Here is a 7281-nt window from a genome sequence, read left to right on the forward strand (position 1 = left end):
TTGATTACTTAATTAATCTTTCTTTTGCAGCTAAAATTTAAAAATTAATTTTGATTCCTTTTAACCTTAATGATTTCATGCCTATTGACATTTATGCATACTGGAACTATTATTCATATATTCGCATCTATGAACCTAACTTATCCGTAAATAAATATTTTATTTGATCATATTAGATTAAACCTTCATTACTTAAATAATTTTAAATATTAATTTTTTATAACGGTCACTCTCGAAGTAACTATCCCGTCCGGTTAGGAAAAGTAATTTTCAATATTTTAACTAGAAAATTCTAGATAATTTTAAAAGACATCCTCTTAACGATCGATGTGAATAAAAAATAATACTCTTTTAATATTTATAGTATAATTTTACATGATCAATAAAAATTATTAACATAAAATATTTTAGAAAAAAAACACTACTTTAGGGGAGGATGAGCTAGCCCAACTAGTCAACAAAAGGAGGTCTAATGCAAACGGTCAGCCAAGCGAGATAATGTTGGAAATTTGAATGGAAATAAAAGGTAGTGGAATGAGGAGACTCCTTTGTGAATGGAAATATAGTTTCACATTGGGAGTTTCAAGGCCTAGTTGTTGGTTTATATTGTGTCAAAAGCATTGATGTTGTGAACAAATGCAAGGGGAGAGACTCTCTCTCATGCGTGGGTGTGCAGGGGGTGCAAATCCAGGGTTCGGATTGCACTACCCGCAAGGTAACTTGTGTGCGAGCGCAATCTGTGTGCGTTTACCACTTAATGTCGAACTAATGCGGTTGCAGGATGCAAAATTTGCCTAAGCGAATGAACAATAAAATGGAAGGATGAAGAAGAATATTTTGCCACTTGAAAATGTTTTCTTTTCATGCAACTAATGCATGCTTAACGTTGCAAATGTTATGACCGGACATTTTGATGCATGAATGTTAATGACGTTGAAACGGCCTCTCGTGTTAACATTTCCCCAATTAATTGGGAACACCTCAGTTCGCCGCGATCTGCTTGTGCTTGGTGGCCAGCGCGGTTCTGTCGTTGTATCTTGGGAAACAGACGTCGGCCATTCGGCAACTCGGCTCGGCCATTCGGCAACTCGGCTCGCCATTCTTGGTGACCATTCGGCCTAAGCACCGCGGGAGGGGACGAATCTGTTTTCCGGCAAAGCATATATTTAACAAGCATTCGGGAAAAACTGCGTTGAACGCCAGTGACCTCTAAGAGGAAACTGCTGAACGCAGCTCTCGGCATCTTGACGACTCAGCGTCTCGGCCGACTCAGCTCTCGACGTCTCGGCCGACTCGGCTCTCGGCGTCTCGGCCGATTCGGCACTCGGCATCTCGGCATCTCGGCGTCTCGGCCGATTCGGCACTCTGCATCTCGGCCGACTCGGCACTCGGCATCTCGGTGTCTCGGCCGACTCGGCTCTCGCCCTCTTGGCTCTTGGCGACTCGGCTCTCGGCCTCTCGGCGTCTCGGCCGACTCGGCACTCGGCATCTCGGCGTCTCGGCCGACTCGGCATCTCGGCCAACTCGGCACTCGGCCAACTCGACGTCTCGGCCAACTCGGTGACTTGGCCAACTCTGCTCTCGGCATCTTGGCTGACTGACATTCGGTTGACTCAGCACCAGCGATCCGGAAAACACCAGCCCCTGCTGCCAGCTTGAAATTATCAGTTCAAGTCATCTCTACAGATAAGTTGAATTGTATTGTAATTCAGCAAAATATCAATCTCTCCGGCAAAGATTGTCCAACAATCTTAAAACAGACTCGTGTTCTGTTAACATGGCCACAGAAAAAGTTGAGATGCAACAGACTCAACCTGTGATGGCCCCCTCCGCCCCGATTGGTAATGTTCCAATCGCTCATGGGGAAAGACCAAAGAAGTTCACTGGATTGAACTTCAAGCGTTGGCAACAAAAGATGCTCTTTTATCTGACCACGCTGAATCTGGCTCGGTTCTTGACTGAGGCATCTCCCGAGCATGTTGAGGATGCAACTGTAGTAGAAGCTTGGAATCATTCTGAGTTTCTCTACAGAAACTACATCCTCAATGGCCTTGCCGACTCGCTATACGCTGTGTATAGCATGAAGAGAACGGCTAAGGAGCTGTGGGAGTCCCTAGACAAGAAGTACAAGACGGAGGATGCAGGCTAAGAAATTCATTGTGGGCCGATTCTTGGACTACAAAATGGTTGACTCCAAGACGGTAATCAGTCAAGTCCAAGAGCTTCAGGTGATCCTGCATGAGATCCACTCAGAAGGCATGGTGCTAAGTGAGACCTTCCAAGTGGCAGCAATCATAGAGAAACTCCCTCCCGGCTGGAAGGACTTCAAGAATTACCTGAAGCATAAGCGAAAGGAGATGAATGTGGAGGACCTTATTGTCCGACTTTGAATCGAGGAAGATAATGTTGGTGCGGGAAGCATTCGATGATCGAACCCAAGTTTTGATTATGGCAAAGGGATTCAAAGTTAAGTCTATTTGTGATCTAACGGTGTGAATGAGTTTGCAGGAAGGTCCTAAGTGTACTTAGGCAAAAGTCCTAGCTGCGGTTAGGCAAGGGGAAAATCCTAGGGGGTGGTAACCCTAGGTCATAGGGGGTGGTAACCCTATGCGGAAAGTCTTGGTGGATCGAGTGCTTCAGGCAAAAGTCCTAGGGGGTGGTAACCCTAGGTGAAAAGTCCTGGTGTCGCGAACCAGGTGGAAGACTGGACCAGCCGAGAAGCGGAAGTCCAGCAGAAAGTCCGGGAGCATCGAGCACCGAGCAAAAGTCCAGTCGATCTGGAGGTTCGTACTGGCATCAGGTAATCTCTCTTGAGGGGAGTAGGTGAGGGCGCGTTCCCCGGAAGAGGGAACAGTAGGCGTCGGGTCGACCTAGGATTTCCGGACGGAAATTCGAAGTCAGACCCGGACAGTCCAGAGGCTGTCGACATTTTGTTTTATTATTTATGTCCTAACTTTGTGTTGCAGGTTTGGTTTGGGATTAACATATTTTGCAGGGACCAAAATGCAACATTTGGTTTGTTTTGGAATTAACATATTTTGTAGGGACCAAAATGTAACATTTGGCTTGCTTTGGGATTAACATGTTTTGCAGGGACCTAAATGAAATATTTGTCTTGAATTGTGGATAAGCAGCATAATAAATCTGCTCTGATCGGCTGATCCATGCGTGCAAGGCTGATCCACGCGTGTAAGACTTTAATTGGTGTCTCAACGTGTAGATCCTATTTTCAAGGATCTTGATTAACTTTGTAAAAGCTTTAAAAGGCACCTCAACGTGAAGAGCAAGACAATTATTCTTTTGAACAAGAGAGCAATTGGTCTTCTCCAACGTGCTGCCTCAAAAAGCTTCAACAACGTTCTGCTGATTCGATTCTTCATATCTTATATTGGCGGTACAGTTTTATTATAGCATTTGAATTATAATACTTATTGTAAAAAGATTTTCGATATTATAGTTGTTGCCCACCGAAAGCGATCAACGATCGCGGACCTTGGAGTAGGAGTCGCTCACGGCTCCGAACCAAGTAAATCTTGGTGTCTCTGTGTCTTGTGTTGTTTTTATTCCGCTGCAAGTTTTTTGATTACGAAACAAGTGAAAGCCACGAGCGCTATTCACCCCCCTTTAGCGCGATCTCGATCCAACAGATAATAAGGGTTCTAAGAAAAAGATGTTCTCTCAGGCTACTGTAAAAGCCAACGTTGTCGAGCACGGTCAAAGCTCGAAACGGAAGAATTCTAAGTCTTCCAAAATTGGACCCAAAGGAGGCATATCCAAGAAGAAGTTCTCTGGGAAATGCTTCAACTGTGATCGAATCGGTCACAAATCTTCGGAGTGCAGAAAGCCGAAGAAGAAGCAGGAGGCCAACTTGAACGAGGGACTAGAGGTGGATGGCCTCTGTGCTGTGATCACCGAGTTGAACTTGGTATCTTCAAACCCTCGACAATGGTGGATGGATACTGGTGCTACCAGACATGTCTGCTGCAACAAGGAGCTGCTCCACAACTTTGAAGAAGTCAAAGGGGAGAAGCTGTACATGGGGAACTCAGCAACCTCAGACGTAATGGGCCAAGGAAAAGTGGTGCTGAAGATGACCTCGGGCAAGGAGCTCACTCTGAACAATGTGTTGTATGTTCCGGAGGTTCGGAAGAATCTGGTCTCCGGATCACTTTTAAGCAAGCATGGTTTTCGCATTATATGTGAGTCGGATAGAGTTGTTCTATCCAAAAATGGAGTGTTTGTAGGAAAGGGATATGTAACTGATGGGCTGTTTAAGCTCAGTGTAATGGCTATTCGGCCAAAAATTAATAAGAATGAAAGCTCTTCCACCTATATGCTTGAGTCTTCATGTTTGTGGCATGGTAGACTAGGACATGTTAACTACGATGTACTGCACAGATTAATTAACATGCAAAGCATACCTACATTCCACCTTGACCCGAAACACAAATGTGAGATTTGTGTTGAAGCAAAAATGATAAGGTCATCCTTTCAACATGTTGAAAGAAACAGTGAACCACTCGGCCTAATCCACACCGACGTATGCGACCTTAAAGGTACACCAACACGTGGTGGGAATAAATACTTCATCACTTTTATAGATGATAACATAAAGTATTGCTACGTGTATCTTCTCAAAAGTAAAGATGAAGCTATAGAGAAATTTGTTCTCTATAAGAATGAGGTTGAAAACCAACTTAATAAGAAGATTAAAGTGGTTCGAAGTGATCGAGGTGGTGAATATGTGTCACCATTCGCTGAGTTGTGTGCTGAGCATGGAATCAGACACGAAACAACAGCTCCTTATACTCCTCAGCAAAATGGAGTTGCTGAGAGAAAGAATCGTACTCTGAAAGAGATGACGAATGCTCTTCTATTGAGCTCTGGATTACCAGAGTACATGTGGGGGAAGCTGTGTTAACGGCTAACTACCTTTTAAATAAAGTTCCCCGAAAGAAAATAGAGAAAAGCCCTTATGAGTTGTGGAAAGAAAGACAACCATCCTATAAATACTTACGAGTGTGGGGGTGTCTTGCCAAAGTAATGGTGCCTGATCCGAAGAGGATCAAGATAGGACCAAAAACTGTTGATTGCATATTTATAGGATATGCACATAACAGCTGTGCCTACTGATTCCTTGTGTATGAATCTCAAGTACCAGAGATACACAAGAACTCGATTATTGAATCGAGAAATGCTTCATTCTTCGAGCATGTGTTTCCTTATAAGACTCGAGAGGAAGGAAGTTCCTCAAAACGGATATATGAATCACAAGAGGAAGAAGAAATAGATGAACCAATAGAGGTTGAGCTTAGACGGAGTAAACGAGCTCGGGTAGAAAAATCCTTCGGAACGGATTTCATCACTTTCATGTTGGAAAGTGATCCCCAAACTTACTCAGAAGCGGTAAACTCTTCTGAGGGTCCTCAATGGAAAGAGGCAATTGCATCTGAGATTGATTCAATCTTGCAAAATCATACTTGGGAACTTGTGGATCTTCCCCCGGGGAGTAAACCACTCGGTTGCAAGTGGATTTTCAAGAAGAAAATAAAATCAGATGGCACAATTGATAAGTACAAGGCTCGATTGGTAATTAAAGGTTATCGACAATGTGAATGCCTTTATTACTTTGATACATATTCTCTGGTGTCGAGAATAACTTCCATCAAAGTATTGTTGGCTATTGCTGCTCTATGGAATTTGGAAATACATCAAATGGATGTAAAGATCGCCTTTCTAAACGGTGATTTAGAAGAGAAAATCTACATGGAACAACCTAAATGATTTTCTGTGTCAGGATAGAAAAACAAGGTTTGTAGATTGGTAAAGTCATTATACGGCTTGAAACAGGCACCAAAGCAGTGGCATGAAAAGTTTGATAATGTCATGAAGGAATGTGGATTCACAATCAATGAATGTGATAAATGTGTTTACATAAAAGACATAGGAAATGAATATGTCATTTTATATCTTTATGTAGATGATATACTTATTATTGGGAGTAATGATAAGATAATCAAATCCACTAAAGATATGTTGAATTCAAGATTTGACATGAAAGACATGAGCCTAGCTGATGTGATTCTAGGAATTAAAATTTTGAGAACAACTGAAGGACTTGTTCTTAGTCAGTCCCACTATATGGATAAAATTATTGAAAAATTCAACAAAAATGATACTGCGTTGACACGGACTCCGATAGATATGAGTCAACATCTATCAAAAAATTGAGGAAAGAGTAGTTCTCAGATAGAGTACTCTAGAGTGATTGGAAGTCTGATGTACCTAATGAGTTGTACACGACTAGACTTAGCATACGCAGTAAGTAAACTAAGTAGATACACGAGTAATCCCGGTGTTGAGCACTGGAAAGGGATAGCAAGAGTACTGAGGTACTTGAGATATACTCATGATTATGGACTACAATATACTAGATATCCGGCTGTAATCGAAGGATACAGCGATGTGAATTGGATATTGGACATAAAAGACTCTAAGTCTACAAGTGGATATATATTCACTTTGGGAAGTGCAGCCATATCTTGGAAATCTTCAAAGCAAACCATAATAACTAGATCCACGATGGAATCTAAGTTTGTAACTCTTGACAAATGTGGTGAAGAGGCTGAATGGTTACGATAATTTCTAGAAGATGTTCCTAGATGGTCGAAACCTGTGCTGGCAATCTGCATACATTGCGATAGCCAATCAGCAATTGGTCAAGCACAGAGTCATATGTATAATAGTAAGTCTAGGCATATACATCGTAGACATAATACCATTAGACAACTACTCTCAACGGGAGTTATCACTGTTGACTATGTAAAGTCAAAGGATAAAAGCTAACCAAAGGGTTAAATAAAGAGTTAGTTGCTAGCTCATCGCGAGGGATGGATTTGATGCTGGTAAGAAATGTTGGTGCAAAGGAAACCCAACCTATGCAGACTGGAACCAACTAGGGTGTTGAGGATCGGTGCGTTCGCTAGAGGGGGGTGAATAGTATTTTTTGATATATCTTGATCTTTCTCTGCACAGAGATTAGCGGAAGCAAAATAATAAAAGAGATAAAAGATCACAACGCTAACCCGGTTCGATTTACTTGGTCTCCACCTCCGCAGAGGTGACTAATCCAAGGATCCACACAGCCCACACACCCTTTTCACTATGAAAAGATCTCCTTCTCAAGAACTCTTGAAGGCGGAGAAACCTTTACACTTGATCTCTTCCTCTTATGAATAGAAAATAACTTTGGGAGGAAGAGTAGAAAAGTAAAAGACAGAG

Source organism: Curcuma longa, unplaced genomic scaffold (genome assembly GCF_044706935.1).
Source record: "Curcuma longa cultivar G26 ecotype Majalengka, Jawa Barat unplaced genomic scaffold, ITB_CL_G26_1.1 contig_18350, whole genome shotgun sequence".
Lineage (NCBI taxonomy): Eukaryota > Viridiplantae > Streptophyta > Magnoliopsida > Zingiberales > Zingiberaceae > Curcuma > Curcuma longa.